We start from the raw sequence: 17,745 nt of genomic DNA, 5'->3' as shown, positions 1-17,745 counted from the left end.
ACAATTATTTCACACTTGAGTTGGAGTATTTTCCTAATAAAATAATAAAGAAATTAAGGCATTTTCATGCTAATAAAACCTGAAAGTTTTCTGGCTCATGTATTTGCACTTCAAAAAATTTTAAATTCTTCAAGTAGAAGAGAAATAACACAAGATAGAAAACAGCATCTACATAAGGAAATCTACACAAAGGAAAATAAAAATGGCAAAGATGAGCATAAATACCAAAAAAAAGTTGATAAATCTGGTTTAATAACCTGGTTTTTTTTTTAATTTTTAATGTTTAAATTTCTTTACAAAACAACTGGCCATTTAAAAGAACTAATTAAAAAAAATAAAAAATAAAAGAAATGATTACAGGGATGCCTGGGTGGCTCAGTGGTTGAGCTTCTGCCTTTGGCTCAGGGTGTGATCCTAGGGTTCTGGGATCAAGTATCGCATCAGGCTCCCTTTGCAGAGCCTGCTTTTCCCTCTGCCTATGTCTCTGCCTCTCTGTCTGGGTCCTTCATGAATAAATAAATAAAATTTTTAAAAATAAATAATTACAAGTAAGATTGTGGAATTTATAACTTACATAGAAGTAAAATATAAGACAACAATACCCAAAGGATGACAGAGGAGGGTAAACAAATTTATACTCTATTAGAATTCTCACAATATACTCTAAGAAGTATATTTCTGAAAATAGATTGATATCAATTAAGGGATATACTGTAAATACTAGTACAAACTCTGGGGGCAGAGAAGGTATAAGCTAATAGCAAAGATCAAACAGACTTCCATAAAAATGCTCAATCCAAAAGAAAACAGGAAAGAGGAGAAAAAAGAACGTAGATGGAATAGAAATGAATAGTAACTTGGTAGTCTTAAACCCAATCATGTAGTCAAGTATAATAAATGTAAATTGACTAAACACTCAGAAAGCAAGAAATTGTAAAAATCAAAAAGATGAAACTATACACAGTCTAAAAGAAAGACACTATACAGAGAAGTTGGAAAAGATGTAATATGTAAACATGAATCATCACAAGGAAGAGTGGTTATACTAATACCAGATGAAGTAAACCTTAGGACAATGAACATTAATAGAGGACCACAGAGATATTTCATAACAATAAAGAATCAATTCAAAGGTATGTAACAGTCCTAAATATGAATGCACATGACAGCCGGAGCTTCAAAATACATGAGACCAAATGGACAGTCCTGAAAGAAAAGACAGCAAGTTCACAATTATGGTTGAAGGTTTCAATATTCTTAGTAATTAATAAAATAATTGACCAAAAAAAAAATCAGTAATGACACAGAAGAAATACATGTATCTAATAAAGCATTTGTATCCCGAAAAGAATGAGCAAAGTATTTGGGTACTCGCAAAAGGTAATACACAGATGGCCAATAAACACATGACAACTTCTCAACAACATTCTTCATCAGGGAAATGTAAAAACCATGATACTTCACGCCCTTTAGTATGAAAATTATTTTTAAAAAATAACAAAATAACAAGTGTTAGCAAGGATGTGGAGAAACTGGAATCTTTTTCTGATTGCTGGTAGGAATGTAAAATGGGTACAGCTTTCATGGAAAATGATACACTGATTTCCCCCAAAAATTAAACAGAATTACCATATGACCAAGCAATATCATTCCTAGGTATATACCCAAGAGCTAAACATACAAGAAGAGCAATCCAAGTGTCCAGTGAATGAATGGCTAAACAAAATGTGGTATTTTTACATACAAGGAAATAACATTCAGCCTTAAAAGGAAGGAGGAGCTCCTGGGTGGCAGAGTGATTTGACCACCTGACTTGATTTCAGCTCAGGTCATGATCTCAGAGCCATGAGATAGATGGAGCCCAGCTCTGTGCTGGGAGTCTGCTTTGCACCTTCCTCTCCCCTCTCCTCCAGCATTCATGCTCCCTCCCTCAAAAATAAATCAAACTTAAAAGAAAAATAGAAATTCTGATACATGCTGTAACATAAGTGAGCCTTGAGAATATCACAGTAAGTGAAACAAGCCAGAAGCAAAAGGACAAATATTATATGATCACACTTATGTAAGTAGCTAGAACAGTCTAATTTTTAGAGACAGAAAGTAGAACAGTGGTCACCAGAGGCTGGAGAGAGGGAAAAGACAAGGAGGCGAGGGAGTGTTACTATTTGAATTTGGGATGATGAGAAAGTTCCAGACATAAGTAAGAGTGATGGCTGCAAAACAGCATGCATGTATTTTATGCCACTGAACTGTACACATAAAAATGGTGTAAAATGGTGGATTTTATGTTATGGGTATTTTACAGTTAAAGAAAAAAAAACTGCAATGGGATTACACAACCATCAGAATGTCTGCCATTTGAGAATATCAAATGCTGACAAGGATTTGAAAGAACAGTGCTGGTGGGAATGCAAAATAGCATACCTATTTGGAAAATAATTCCTTATAAATTCAAACATAAACTTATTATATGATCTAGTAATTCCAGTTTAAGTTGTTTACCCTGATAAATCAAAGTATGTTCACACAAAGACACATGTAAACAGTACCTTTTCTCACAACAGCCTAGTGGTGGAAAAAATCTAAATGTTCACCAAATAAATAAGTAAACTGTGGCACAGCCACACTATATTTGAAAAAAAAAAAAAAAAAGACTGATAAACACAAAATGGAGGAATCTCAAATATGTATTGAAGGAACAAAGCCAAACAAACAAAAAAAGAGTACATAACTTACCATATTATTTATATGCAATTCTAGAAAAGGGAAAACTAGCAAGCAGATCAATGGTTGCCCGGAGCCAAAAGGGAAGAATGAAAAAAAAAAAAAATTTAAAAAAAAAAGGGAAGAATGACTACCAAAGTAACATTTTTGGGGAGTAACTCAAATGTTCTGTATCTTAACTGTGGTAGTTGTTACAGTATATACATGCATCAAAATACATAAAACTGTATACTTAAAAAATGTATACATTATAGGATACAAATTATACTTCGTTTTTTTAGTTTATAAAAAACGTGGCATTTTGGAGTTCCTGGGTGGTTGAGTTGGTTAAGCATACAACTCTTGGTTTTAGTTTAGGTCATGATTTCAGGGTCGTGGAATTGGGCCCCAAACTGGGCTACATGCTCAACAGAGTCTGCTTGAAATTCCTCTCCCTCTTCCTATGCTCCTCCACTACTCTAAAATAAATAATCTTAAAAAAAAAAAAAAAAGAATAAAATAAAAAGGCAGCATTTTAAATCAATGAGCAAAGGATCCCTCAAGTGGTCTAAAAAATTGGCTACCCAAGTGGAAAAAAATGAAAGATAGGTATTTGTATACCATATCCAAAAACATCCCAAATGCATTCCAGTTCTAAACTTATCATACCATATCCAAAAATTCACTTAGAACAGGTGACAGACCTAAATGTAGAACTAAAACTAAAAAGTCTTAGAGAAAACAGACATAAACCTTTATGACCTCAGATTAGGCAATGATTTCTTAACACCAAAGACAACAAAAGAAAAATATGTAAGTTGGACTTCATCAAAAATTAAAACTTGGGTGCTTCAAGGAAACAATCATGAAAGTGAAAAGACAGCCTATAGCATGAGGAGAAATAGTTGGAAATCATCTATCTGATAAGGGACTTGCATCTGAACATATAAAAAATGCTTAAAGCCCAGTAAAAAGAAAAAATGACCCAATTAAAAGACAGGAAAGGATTTGAGTAGATCTTCTCCAAAGAGGGCCAATCAGCACATGAAATGTTATCATTAATCATTAAGCAAATGCAAATCAAAACCACAAAGAGAAACCTTCACACACAAAAATTACTAAAATAGAGACAATCATCTTTGGCATGGAAGTAGAGCTATCAGAAAGAACCTCCATACATTACTGATGCAACTGTAAAATGATGCAGTCATTTTGGAGGATTTTGGTAGCTCTTCAAAATATTAAACATAGATATCTCATGACCCAGCAGTATCTCTAGATACATATACCAAAGAGAGCTGAACACATATGTTCACACAAAAGTTTGTATATGAATGTTTATAGCAATGTGATTCATACGAAAAAAGACACAAACCAAATATATTTATCAACTGATGGCTGAACAGTTCGTATATTCATAGTATAATACTATTCAGCCATTAAAAAAAGTTAAAAATACTATGTAAAAAGAAACCATACACAAAAGGGCTCGTATTTCATGATTTCTTGTATATGAAATGTCTAGAACAGGCAAATTCATAGAAAGCATGCAGATTAGTGTTTGTAAGAGGCTGGAGAACAAGGGAATAGGGAATGACTACTAACAGGTACAGGGTTTCTTTTGGGGATCATGAGAAAATGTTCTATTAGTGGCAGTGAATATACTAAAACCCAAATATACTGAATATACTACAACCCAAATATACTAAAACTGAAATGTATGCTTTAAAAGGGTGAATCTGGGATGCCTGGGTGGCTCAGCTGTTGAGTGTTTGCCTTTGGCTCAGGGTGTGGTCCTGGGGTCCCGGGATCAAGTCCCATGTCAGGCTCCCTGCACTGAGCCTGCTTCTCCCTCTGCCTGTATCTCTGCCTCTGTCTCTCATGAATAAATAAAATCTGTATAAAAAATAAAGGGTGAATCTTATGATTATGTGAATTATATCTCAATAAAGTTAGAAACTGTAAAAACTACAGTGTTGTTTTATCTTTTTTTTTTTTTTTTTTTTTTTTAATTTCTCAAGAAAGGATAAAAGCTGCATGTACCTGTAGTTACGGATATACTTGTTTGGTATTTGCCAGGCAATTTTATGTTTTTCCACACTTACATTGAACAACTGTTATGTTTTAGAATTAGCTAAGAAAGGGAGAGGAAACGTTCATTTATTTTTGTACTTAAAAATATACAGCTATCTACCTGTATTTCCTCAGTCGAAAATAATTCTACACACCAATATGGGGGGAGGGGGACAACCAACCAGGAAATAAAGGAGGCTCTCTGGAAATATGAAAATGTTGGAATTTTTGGTTTTATGATTTATAGGAATAATCTAATACTTAAAATTGAGAGTGTGCTGCAAATCTACGTTGTACAATCAGTTATACGTAGGAGAACTCTGGGATCACAATCACTGTGCACTGGAAAAGAAATGAACTCTCTAAAAGAACAACTGGTCTGCCCTCCCTCTGGGTTCTGTGAACATTTTAGAAATTAATTAAATTATGCTTATTTACCTATCTGAATAACTATAGAAAGGAGACTCATGATTGGTCAATAATAAAATGTTATTTTCCCCCAATAAGGTTATCTTTACACACTTATTTTATCACATGACTTACCAGCAGTGAGCATATCTTATCTAAGTGTAGATCAAGTGTCATCTACAGAGATCCTTTAGAAATTCTAAGTCACCAGAATTATTTCAATTTCCTAGTTTTAATGATAAAATCACTCATTCTGGTCAACTATTCTATGAAATGAAAATAGAAGCAAATGTGCCACGTAGTCCCAAGGGCTTGCTACTATGAAATTTTCCCCTGGGTTCTTTTTGCACTATAGTTCATTTGAGTTCAATCTTATATAGCGCCTAACCTAAAATTAAACCCAGAATTATGCTAGCTTTTAGCCTGTGTTATACATGCACGCACGCGCGCACACACACACACACAAAGATGCATAGTACAAGATACTAAAATAACTAAAGGTAGGTGGGTTTTCCTTGAAATAATCATGAACACGTACTTGCAGGTTTATTTTATTTCACCTGTGTATCAAACTCATAAAATCTGACTTAAGGATAACAAAAGACCACTGGCTTCTAATTTAACTTCAAACTGCTTTGAAGAAAACTTACCACATATAATTTTAAGTGAACTAGACTGCTTCTATTAAAAACAGAAAATTGTTGTTCTAAAGACCATCCATACTTGAAGGACATAAATAGTAAAAATTGAGGGCATTTAATTTTCTATTAATATGCAGTAAAATACCTCAAAGTAGCTTCATTCTTTTGATTAGCTACCAACTGGAGTAATATTTCTAGAACCAGTACATTCATTCATTCACCCAACACTCACAAATGCTTGAAATTGCACATTAAAAAAAAAGAGGGAACAACTCGCTGGCTCAGTAACGTGGAACACCGACTCTTGATCTTGGGGTTGTGGGAGCCCCATATTTGGTTTAAAGATTACTGTTAAAAAATCATTTAAATAGAGAACCACTTTTCTCATACAATCAACTCAATAGTAAAGAAATTACATAATTGCAGTTGAAATTATTATGTACTTAGAAAAAGCAGGATTCAATAACAGCATAATACAAGGAAGCACTAAAATCAGTGAGTACAAGAGGATTCTTCAGAGAAGGCTTCCCTGAGTAATACTTTGGAATATTTAGCAGTATTCCCTGAGACCTAAAGGATGGGTGAAATTTGTTGCCCAAATGTGCAGTGGCAAAGGGTTTGGCAAAGAAACAGGTTGGACAGCTCAAAACACTGAAAAGGTCAGTACTGTTGGATGGTTCTGTTCAATAAGGAGTGTGGAGAAAGGTAAGGCTGAAGAAATAGAAAATCTAGATCACGTGGGACTTTGTTAACTAATAATGGTTTTTGAATTTTACTCTAAAAGCAATGGAAAGTCAAAGAAAAATTTTAAATAGAAAGTAACAAGGTTAGAATTATATTTTTAAAAGATCACTTGAAAAGACAGAATTGTAATTTGTTCACAATAATCCAAAAGAATTACAAACTATTAGAAATGATGGAGTTCATCCAAATTGATGGATACAAAATCAATACCAGCAACAACCAAATGTCATTAAAAGATGCTAAATGTAAAAACATTAATCAAATATCTAAGAACAAACATAAGATATGTGTAAAAGGCACTTATGTAGAAAAATGCAAAATACAGAAGAATCAAATAAATAACAAGATAAACCACATCAATTCTCAATATATATTCAATGCAATTCCAAATAATATCTCCAAAGGAATCTGATAAACCAGTTTTAAATGATTATGAAAGAATGAAAGTCTAAGAGCCAGGATAGTTCTGAAAATTAATAAAAGAGAGGCCTATATTCTCAGATTTCAAAGCTTAATATAAACCTATTTGAAATGAAACAATGTAGTACTGGTGTTTTATTTTTTTTTTTTTTTTTTTTTTTTTTTTTATTTATATCCATTTATGATAGTCACAGAGAGAGAGAGAGAGAGAGAGAGAGGCAGAGACACAGGCAGAGGGAGAAGCAGGCTCCATGCACCGGGAGCCCGACGTGGGACCCGATCCCGGGTCTCCAGGATCATGCCCTGGGCCAAAGGCAGGCGCCAAACCGCTGCGCCACCCAGGGATCCCCAGTACTGGTGTTTTAAATAGAAAGACCAAAAAATTTTTAAAAAGCAAAAAAAAAAAAAAAAAAAAAAGAAAGAAACTAAAACCCAAGTACATGGCAGGTGATACAGACCAAAAAAAAAAAAAAAAGGAGGGAAGAATTCAATATTTAATGTTGGAACAACTAGCTTATCATATGAAAAAAAAAATCTGATTTCTGACTCCCTCCCACATGGACCTATATGAAAAAAAGAAAAAAAAAAACTCACAAGAACACAAAATCCCGGGCAGTCCCGGTGGCACAGCGGTTTAGTGCCGCCTGCAGCCCAGGGCGTGATCCTGGAGACCCGGGATCAAGTCCCATGTCAGGTTCCCTGCGTGGAGCCTGCTTCTCCCTCTGCCTCTGTCTCTGCCTGTCTCTCTTTGTCTCTATGAATAAATAAAATATCTTAAAAAAGAAAAAACCCACAAAATCCCAAATAACATGAACCTCTCAACCCCTAGCAGACAATATAAAAGAGGATTTTAACAAAAAATACAAATCATAAAGGAAAAGACTCATGATTTCAACAGTGAAACCTGAGATTCTATATCCCAAAAGAGAATACCATAATGGGCAAAAAGCAATATTTTATTCTGATAATTTCCATGGCTGCACTGCAAAATAAGAAGGTTGTATGAGATGATCCTCAAGGTCCCTTACAACAAATATACTGTATGAAAATGGCTCATTCTTTTAAAACAATTCTTTAATTTACAAAACTTAAAAGATACCAAAAATAATAAAATTAATATCCATTTACCCACAATTTTCACCATTCAATGCAAATTAAAGTGAGGTAGAAAAAAAAAGGTATCATTTCACAGCCATCAAATTTGCAAAAAAAAATTTTTTTTTTTAATTTGCAAAAATTTTAAAATCGGACAATCCCAAGTATGGGCTAGGATGGTGGAAAACAAAATACACATATATTGGTAGTAAAGGATACACTGGCGTATTGATTTTATTGAAGAATTTAAAAATATCTAATAAAGTAAAAGTTGTTCACAACCTATTCCCAGGCAATTTCACTTTAATGAGTCTGCCCAGTATCTCAACCAAATAAATGTGTAAACGCAATCACTGCAGCATTCTTTATAACAAAACGGGAAATAACTCAAAATATCCATCAATAGTGAAATACATTTTATATAGCCATACGATGGAGTACCATATGGCAAACTGAATAAACTAGACATACATCCACCAATATATGTATCTCAAAAAAAAAATTTTTTTTAAAGAATCTGATGAAAGATTCTGTACAATACAGTACCATTTGTAAAAATTTAAAACAGAACATCTATCACTTATGGATACTCGTACAGGGGTACAGTAAAAGTATAAACAATATGATGTATACTCAACCTCAGGATTGTTATTATCTAAGTAGAAAGAGGGTAATAGGACTGGGAAAGATTAGGACGATGTTGCTGTAAGTGAATACGTAAGACTGCATTTACTTCTCAAAGAATCGAAAGTCGAAGAATTCAGTTCTGAATGGAATGAATATTTCCTATATTATTTACTGTATGTGTTAAGTATAATAATTAAAACATATATTCAAAGAGAAAAAATGAATATATATAGTATCTAAACTGAAAGTTACCTTTGAGATCATCTAACCCAATCTACTCTTATTAAAGGAAGATATCGAGATAAGAACATAAAATAAATACTATTGTACTCATGGCAGTTTTAAACACATGCTACATGTCTAAAATAGCACTTAGAGGAATTAAATCTTGATCACTTAAGAGAAACTTGTAAGGTAGGGATAAGCCTCAATTTCTCAAAGTCTGATGTCAGCTAGAATTATGGAAAACACAAACATACCCTTCCTACTAGGAAAACCTTGTCAAATTCAGTACAGGCAGAGTACATGTAAAGTGGGGCCATACATAGATAGGTCTTTGGCCCATTATCTAGGCTGACCCCTAGTCCTGTATCTACTTAAAATTAATTAAAGTTCTGAAGCCTAGAGGATTTTGTTCCTGACCATTCTTTCTTAGTTCATCAACCCACAGTAGATATCTAAAAGTAGTCCTGAACTCATCAAGCACCTACAAATATATAAAACTATACATGAAAAGAAAAAAATGAGACAGGCAGCAAATGTTTATTGTTCTCATAGAATCTTCAATCCAAGAGGAAAGAAAAGATTTAATTTCAGTTGAGATAAGTGACTTACCTATTTTCCAGTTGAGATCCAACTATTTTTAAGTTCACCCCTCCTTGCCTTTCATCTAGCCCACAAGTTGTAAGAAGAATTTTAGGAGTGAACTGACTCCCTTCTAAAGTTAAATGAGACCAGTTAGACTTTTTCATGTTGATAATTTGAAATACAGTACTCTGGGCAGTAAAGAAATATACAATAATATCTGAAATGCAGAAATCTAGTTTTATGTACTTAAAACTAAAGTTAGCTTGGTTTTTCTAATATATTTCCTTAAGCATTCACATTTCAATACTATCCTCCACTTTTTAAGCATTTCCATTCTGTCAAGCAGAATGTATCCCTACCTTACCTTACCTACCAAACTTTATCCATTTAATTTCCTACTTTCCCTCTCTGTTTTTTTAAATATATTTAATGTGTCCTGGTCCATTTCAGGCTGCTAAAACAAAATACCACAGGCTGAGTGGCTTATAAACAAACTTCTTTCTCAAATTCCTAGGGCCTAAGAAACTGGCAAATTCAGTATCTGACAAGAACCACCTTCCTGGTTTACAGACAGCTAGCTGTCCGTCTGCTGGCTGGGTCCTCATATGGCGGAAGAGGGAACTCTGAAATCTTTTATAAGGCACTAACCCATTCAAGAAGACTCTACTCTCATGATCTCACTTCTATAAGGCCTCACCACCTAACACCATTTAAATGGGCGTTACAATACCAACATATTAAATTTTGTAAGGACATAATCTTTCAGTCTATAGTAATATGTCACAGATATAGAAAAATGTGTAAGAAATTGAATATGAATGAAACAGCTTAATTAGGGAAACTTTCATTTCTTAGAAGTTTTAAATTTAGAATATCTTAAACAGCATAGTTTCTATCATCAACATGGAATATAATGCAATTTCAGCTCACTTCAGAAAACTGCAAGAGGGGATGCCTGGGTGGCTCAGTGGCTGAGCATCTGCCTTCTGCTCAGGGCATGATCCCAGAGTCCTGGGATCGAGTCCCATCAGGCTCCCTGCATGGAGCCTGCTTCTCCTCCCTCTTCCTATGTCTCTGTCTCTCTCTGTGTATCTTGTGAATAAATAAATAAAATCTAAAAAAAAAAAAAAAACTGTAAAAGAAAAATGTTACCCAATTACTCTTTGTGTGAAATAGATCAGTATATATATCACATACAACAGGTGCTCAAAAGATTATATTTTTCCCCAAAAACTTTATTTAACAAGGGTAAATAATCAACATCCTCATTTACGGCACATTATAAGGTAATCAATATTGGCACATATACACACACAGAAGCACAATAAATAGAATCCATAAGAAAAAATACTAAAATAATTAATAAGCTGGAAATACTCATGTTTCTCCCTATGACCCATTACCTTTATAGAGAAAACATTGGTGGGCATTTCATTCTTTCCCTTCCAAGGAAAAGGATTATGTTTTACATCTGACAAGAGAAAGGAAGTATTTGTTGGCAGTACGAAGAAAATTCCCATAGTGGTATCTACAGTGCTAGAAGTTTCATCTCAGAAGAAAATGAATAACACCAGTTTTAAAGATGGAGCTAAAGAGTACAAGAGACAAAATGTGACATTTATCCATATTGAATGGTAGATACATGATTGTTACATTATTCTCTGTACTGTTTGCATATTTAATTCAGAGGAAAAATTCAGAATTTATTCTGAATTACAAAGAATATAAAAGTAAATATATTAGGATAGTAGTTACAGGCCACAAAAACAATTCTAAAACTATCCTCTCACATCCAAGAATAGAAGTCTATTATATTAGAAGCTTGAAATGGATAAGATATCCCTCTTGATACAAGAAGTCATCGCATTAGCAACAAAGAGTTACAAGCCTGCATACTGCAGAGACAGGTCAATTTTTTTTGTTGTTTTATTTCTGTAATATAAAAGGATCTGTGCTTGACTAACCTCAACTAATCTGGAAGAGTATAGAAAGTCAACTTCTGTAACACACTTAACGGTTAAGATCTTAGTCACATTAAGCTCCATACTGGCCAAGGAGTTTCATTTAAGGAACATTTTATCCTATTTGTATAATAAGTGTCAAGGGATCAAATGCAACTTCCATGCTTTTATTTGTGGCACAGATGCTGACTTTAATAAAGTCTTATATAGGATTTTTTTCTATGATCCAATGTGATCCAATTCATCTTGTAGATTCCAGCAGACTTCCTAGGTTTGACTTCAGGAATAATCTTACCAAGTAAGAATCCATGTCAACCTTATGATTCACCTGCCATTTATCAAATTAACAAGAGGTCAAGAAGTAAAGGTAATCACAGAAGGAATCTAAGGATTAATGATACCAAATAGTGCATCAGCAATTTTTTTTTAAAGATTTTATTTATTTATTCATGAGAGACATAGAGAGAGGCAGAGACACAGGCAGAGGGAGAAGCAGGCTCCATGCGGGGAGCCTGACGTGGGACTCGACCCCGGGTCTCCAGGATCACGCCCCAGGCTGACGGCGCACTAAACCACTGAGCCACCCGGGCTGCCCCCGCATCGCTAATTATTAAGATCTATTGTTTATTTCAAATGTAGTTAACAAATTTAAAATAAATTCATGCACTAAATATTTCCCAAAATAATACTTCTAGAAGTATGAAAAGTTTAAAAATGTTTACAGAGAAAAGCATGTAAATATACCAAGGTTCCAATCATGTGTTTACCACTAACCAACTTGGTTTTCTTGGGCAAGTCACTAAACCATGTATAAGGTCACTTTATACAGTATTATCCCAATGTTTGAGAATGACCACATCTGAAAAACAATCCTTTGAAACAGACAAAGCAAGTATCGCCCTATTTAACAGAAGTTAACAGAACATAGGCTTTGAAAGATAAATGACCTGCTAGGGACCAGATAGGAAGCTAGATGGGAAGGATGAACCCATGATCTTCTGACACCAAAGTAAGTGCTTCTTCCTCCACATCAGTGGTTCTTGGTGGCTTTTGTTCACTGAACCTGTTGAGACTCTGAAACTTAAAATTTATATATAATTTAGGGAGTTCACAGTCATGAAGCTTAGAATCAAACAATAACAACTGTCAGCTTAATCTCATTTGCAAACAGCAATATTACAAAAAAAAAAGTATTAGTTTTATTTCATTCTCAGATTGGCCTTAAACTTAAAAAAAACTTCAACTTATTATCCATAATGGTGTTTACTTATTAAAAATAACTTAGATAAAAGCACACTATAGGTAACATTTCTGAGAGTAAATGAAAATGAAAGCTGATATAAACATTTATTATTTATAAATATGTATTTATGTATTTAAGTTATGACATTATATAGCACTTTTAAATATTTTAAACACCTGTTCCATACACAAGACATGTTTGTACATTAACATCATTTCTATTTACTGTAGTTTTAATTGACTTCCTTTATTAGAAGAAAAAGCCCCATTTCCTGCACTGTTATGCTCAGAGAAGGCCCAAAGATGGCATCTTATGAAGTCTGTCTTCCTATAATAGTGTAGAAAACACTCAAATAGAAGCAAACTATTCCCATTAGGTAGGAGAGAACATGTGCCACTGTGTACAAAGAGTCCTGAACTCTAGTCCAGAGACTCAGACTGTGGTTCTAGCTCTGCTACCCAGGTGGCCTTGAAAAATCATTTTAAAGCTTTGCAGTTCAAATTCTTCAGGTGTAAAATGGAGTGCCTGGCCTCAAGAACAGTCCTACTCACCTTTGAAACTTCTATAAATCTAGAACCAGAAGACAATCACCCCAGAAAAATATCAAAGTCTTTATAGACAACTACCAAAGTAAATTTCATACACACACACACACGCATACACACACATACTGTGCCCGATTTTGGGTTATGGAGTAGGACCAAGGTATAAAGACATATAAAGTATATCACATGTGCCAAATAGTTGTATAAAAGCGTAAAACAATATTCTTTAGAATAGCAGCTGCAGGCAGGAAGTGTTGGGTCTACAGAACTGCCCTATGACCGAAAGCACAGATGAGGCTCCCTTGTGTGATAGACTTCACAAAACATGGTGTTAAGTGGAGAAAGTCCTCTAGACTATAAGCCTCCAAAGACACACAGTTTCCTGTCTTTGTAGCTCCTACACCTAACCCTCACAGCAGTCACAGTAGGTACCCAGTAACATTAGCTATTTACTGGTAACTAATTCATCCATACTCTGGCAACACACTTTCTAGTAAACACTAGAAGTCCCTGCCCTTAAAGTGAATTCATAGGTAGTGAGAATGAAAATAATGTAAAAGATAACATGGTAAGAGTTCACTGTGTGTAAGGTGAGAATAATATTAAGAACAATAAAAAAAAACGGCGTTTCAGGAAGACTTCAAATGATAATACTTATTGAGGGCTGAAGTGTCAGACATTTTACGAACTCTAATCCTTGAAACTGAGTTAGTTTCACCACCCCATTTTACAGATGACAAAACTGCAGTTCACCAAGACTAAGTAACTTTCTAAGATCAAACAAGTAAGGTTGAGCCCAGAACTAAAAATGGAATCTAATTCCAAAGCTATCTTCCCTGTATACACTATAATGTCTGAATTTATCTTTTCATTTGCAGTGGGGGCAGAGCGGGAATGTCAAAAATCAGCCAAAACTCTGTTATCCCGAATTATCCTAAAAAGAGAAAATTTGTCTTCGCTCATAAAAAAACAAAAAACTAATTTCTTAACAGATACCTATGTACTTAATGTAATGTCCCTGTTTTGACCGATACTAGTTTAGATATAAACAAAAACGTGCAACATGACAAGAACATAACCAATAATCATTTAAGAAAATAAACATCTGTAAATATTTCAAGTGTTTGGGTTGAAAAATTTAGATATGATGCATAGTTTTGGATTATTCCACTGACTGCTTATTTGAAATGGCAAATCATTTCAGATGTGTGAGGTGATTTTTTTTTTTTCTTTTTTGGAGGGGAGAGAGGAATACCACTTTAAAAATGATCTAAAGTTTAAGAAATACAACTGATTAAATGTTAAAATCCAATTTTAAATACCCAATAAACCTATTACATGAGCTGGGCAAGTGGGATGAGAATGTGTCTTCCTCACACTTCTATTAAGCATACTTAAGAAGGTATTTTTTAAGCCATGAAAAAAATGTACAATTTCAGAGAAGTAAAACAAAAACAGCTTACAAAACCCCTGAAAAGGAACCAAAACATTGTAATATTGTAATTTACTCTGTAAAGTCCTCAAGAACTAGGCAATGTCCAGACAACAGTGTACATAATACTTAACATACTAGGTAATATATATTGATACAAGACTTCCTTAGTTTCCAATCCCATTCTTGTAAGGAGAAGGTCATTATTTCTTGAATTTATTTCTTGCTTTTGTTGTCATGATTATTAGTTTCTTTAAATGGCTTCAGGTTCATTCTTTGGTCTTATCAGCATCATCGTGAATATTGTATTCATTTTATTACAAACGTGATAACCCGATTTATAAGCACTATCTACCTCAAATTATTTCTATATACATCATGACAAAATTATATTTTTATCTTTCTAAATTCTAAATTTTTACATGGCTTACACAATAATCTGAGTACTTATTAGTCAGAGATTATGAATAAACACTTCTTATCCTTTTTGTCTCATTCACTCAAGATATTTATTGGGTATCCACACAGTGACTCTGACAGGTAACTTTTTAACAGTTATACTTCCAAACTCTAGGTCCTTTCCATTTCAGGCCCTTTTCTTCCCCCCAGAATATTCTGGAATAATTTCCTGCTTCTTTCAATATTGCAGGCAGTGGAATCCTCCAAAATTATGGGTTATATCCATATTCCCCTCATATTTACGGAAGGTAACTATGGACTGTAAATCCCATATTACTATTCTTTCACATTTCAACAGCACCCTAGCCACTTAATAAATAGAATCCCAGACAGATTTAGTAATGTTTCTATTTTAGTATGCCCATTGGTCGTTTTTAAAAATTCAGAGACTAAATTATCTTTGAAGGAGTCTAAGTCTACATTAAAATCATTTCTAACAATTTTATTGACTAAAGCATTTGCCACGTTCAATTCTCACTTTACCAACAAAACCTCCACGCCATGACGAAGAGTCCTTTTCATTTTCTCAACTGAAAAGGGAAAGTAAAAAATGCCAACTGTTTGCAGGTTTGCATTTTAGGGAATTTCTGGCAAACCCGGTAACTCACGTTTAACATGAAAACGCGGAAAATCTGTGGACGCGACCCGGGGCTTGATTTCCCACTTCATCCACCCTCCCCCCCCCAACCCCACCCCCGCCACTGTCCACCCCCAAATCCCAACCCACCGCAGCGCCAGGCTCAGCATTTTTCACCCACGGGGCCGAGCCCTCAAGAAAAACTCTCCCCTCGGGAGGAAAGGGCCGGCCCTACCAGCCCGGGTCCGGCCTGCTCCGCGAGCCCTTCCACCGAGGCCAACTCTCGACGCCCTGCACGCCCCGCCCCGGGCCCGCTCGCGTCCCCTCCGGCCACACCACCCTCCCTCCGGCCCTCGGCCAGGACTGACAGTTACGGAGGCAGCCGCCGCCGCCGCCGCCGCCGCCGCCGCCGCCGCCACCAGAGGCCTAGTCCTGGCAGCAGCCGCCCCCCCCCACGCCCCTACCGCCGCGCGGTCCGGGAGCCTCCCACCCTCCCTCCCAAGCCCCGGAAGGCGGCTCGGCGACACAGACGACGTCGGGAACGGCCCCCGGCCACACTGACCTGCGGTCGCCCCCGCGCCCGGGCCGTGGCCCTCGCAGCCGCGGCTGCCTCACTGGTCGCAGTAGCCTTCGCTCGCCGCCTCCGCCCGCCACCGCCTCGTTCCCTGTCGCTGCCGCCACCGCCGGGGCTCATGCGGGACCCGCGCTTCCTTCTCCGGAGACGGAGGCCGGGAAAGGGGGCGCCGGGGCCGCAAGAGACCCCGAGGCTCGCCGCCAGCCGCCGCCTGTCCGCGCTGGGGAGCTGCGGGGCCCGCCGAGCCGGGGCTGGGCTGCGGACTGCTCCGAGCGCGACCCCGAGACGCGCCGAGGGAGGCGCCGCCGCCCGCTGCCCGAAGCGTTGGGTCCGCAAAGATGAAGCCCAAGTCCGAGGCGGCGGCGGAAGGCGAGCGCGCAGGCCGGCGGATGGCTAAGTGGCAGCGGGGTGCGTGAGCGGGAGGAAGGCGGTGTGTCGAGGTTCCAGCGAAGGGGATTCAGGCTCTGTCGTCTACTGCCAGTCACCCCGAACCCAGCGCCACCATCTTGGAAAAAAACGCGGATCTCGCGGCCGCAGCGCAAGCCGGGAGGACTGGCTGGGCGGGCCGAGTATCCCAGCAGGCAGCGCGCGCCGCCCGGCCGGGCGAGAGCTCCGAGCCGGGACGCAGCGACGTGAGGCGGGGCTGGGGTGCGCGCGGGCGGGCGCAGCGCTGTGCCCCGCCCTCTCACGCCGGCTCTGCCCCCTGCCTTCTGGCCGTCGTCGCCCGCGCAGGGCCTGCTGGGAAGGGGAAGTGGCTCGGGGCTCCCTGGAGTCCTACCAGGGCTGGTCGCCATCTTGGGACGAGGCAGAGGAGTTCGCGTTTCCATGGAGCCACCTCTGTCTGTGGTGGCTCTACCCCCGCGGAAAGAAGAGGGTAACGCCGGGAGCCCCCTGGAGCCCCTGGGAGGGCTGGACGGCCCCCTGGTATACCCAAGTCCGGGGACGTGCTAGGACATAAACGCACCCGATGTTAGCCGGGATGGGTCCGCCGGGGGGCGGGGGCTGTGATGGCTTCCAGCCCCGCATAGCGGGGCCGACGCCTCCGGACACCGGGCCTTCGATCTCAGCCCCTTCCCGTCAGGCGGCCTGTGTAGGTCCTGCAGAGGTACCCCGAGAGCGTGAGCCACCTTCAGGGGACAAGGTCATCTGCTTGGGCCTCCCGCCGACACAATGTCATCACTGTAGTAGAAGGTGAAAGCCCATCCCTTGGCAGGTTGTTAGGAGATGGTGGCCTCGTGGTCCACACCAGCCGGGGGGGATGCTGATTCCATCCCCGTGACAATTGAAGCCACTTAAAGCCATGCGTCTTCATACTATCAAGGTCACCTTTTTATTTAAAAGGGCTTATTTTATGGCTCTGCGACACTTAGCAAAGCTGTAGTGGGATCACTAACAAACAATATTCCTAATGGCTTGCGACTTCGCTAAGCCCCGAA

At 37.9% G+C, this 17,745-nt stretch overlaps 1 protein-coding gene across 7 annotated transcripts in view; it reads right to left on the bottom strand.

Moving 5' to 3' along the window:
• Window positions 1-16,428, bottom strand: part of UBE3A (ubiquitin protein ligase E3A) — a 95,343-nt gene extending 78,915 nt beyond the window's left edge. For 4 of the 7 annotated variants that reach the window (XM_041751408.1, XM_041751409.1, XM_041751411.1 and 1 more), the window contains exon 1: window positions 16,298-16,428. The gene's annotated coding sequence lies outside the window, so the exon portion shown is untranslated. Of the gene's footprint in view, window positions 1-15,885; window positions 16,084-16,297 lie in introns of those variants that run through there. The other 3 variants (XM_041751415.1, XM_041751412.1, XM_041751410.1) reach the window with 3 other exon arrangements.
• Window positions 16,429-17,745: the final 1,317 nt, after the last annotated feature.

This window comes from Vulpes lagopus, chromosome 4 (genome assembly GCF_018345385.1).
Source record: "Vulpes lagopus strain Blue_001 chromosome 4, ASM1834538v1, whole genome shotgun sequence".
Classification (NCBI taxonomy): domain Eukaryota; kingdom Metazoa; phylum Chordata; class Mammalia; order Carnivora; family Canidae; genus Vulpes; species Vulpes lagopus.
Note: the sequence above shows the minus strand (reverse complement) of the source record. Positions and strands in the feature narration are given on the sequence as shown.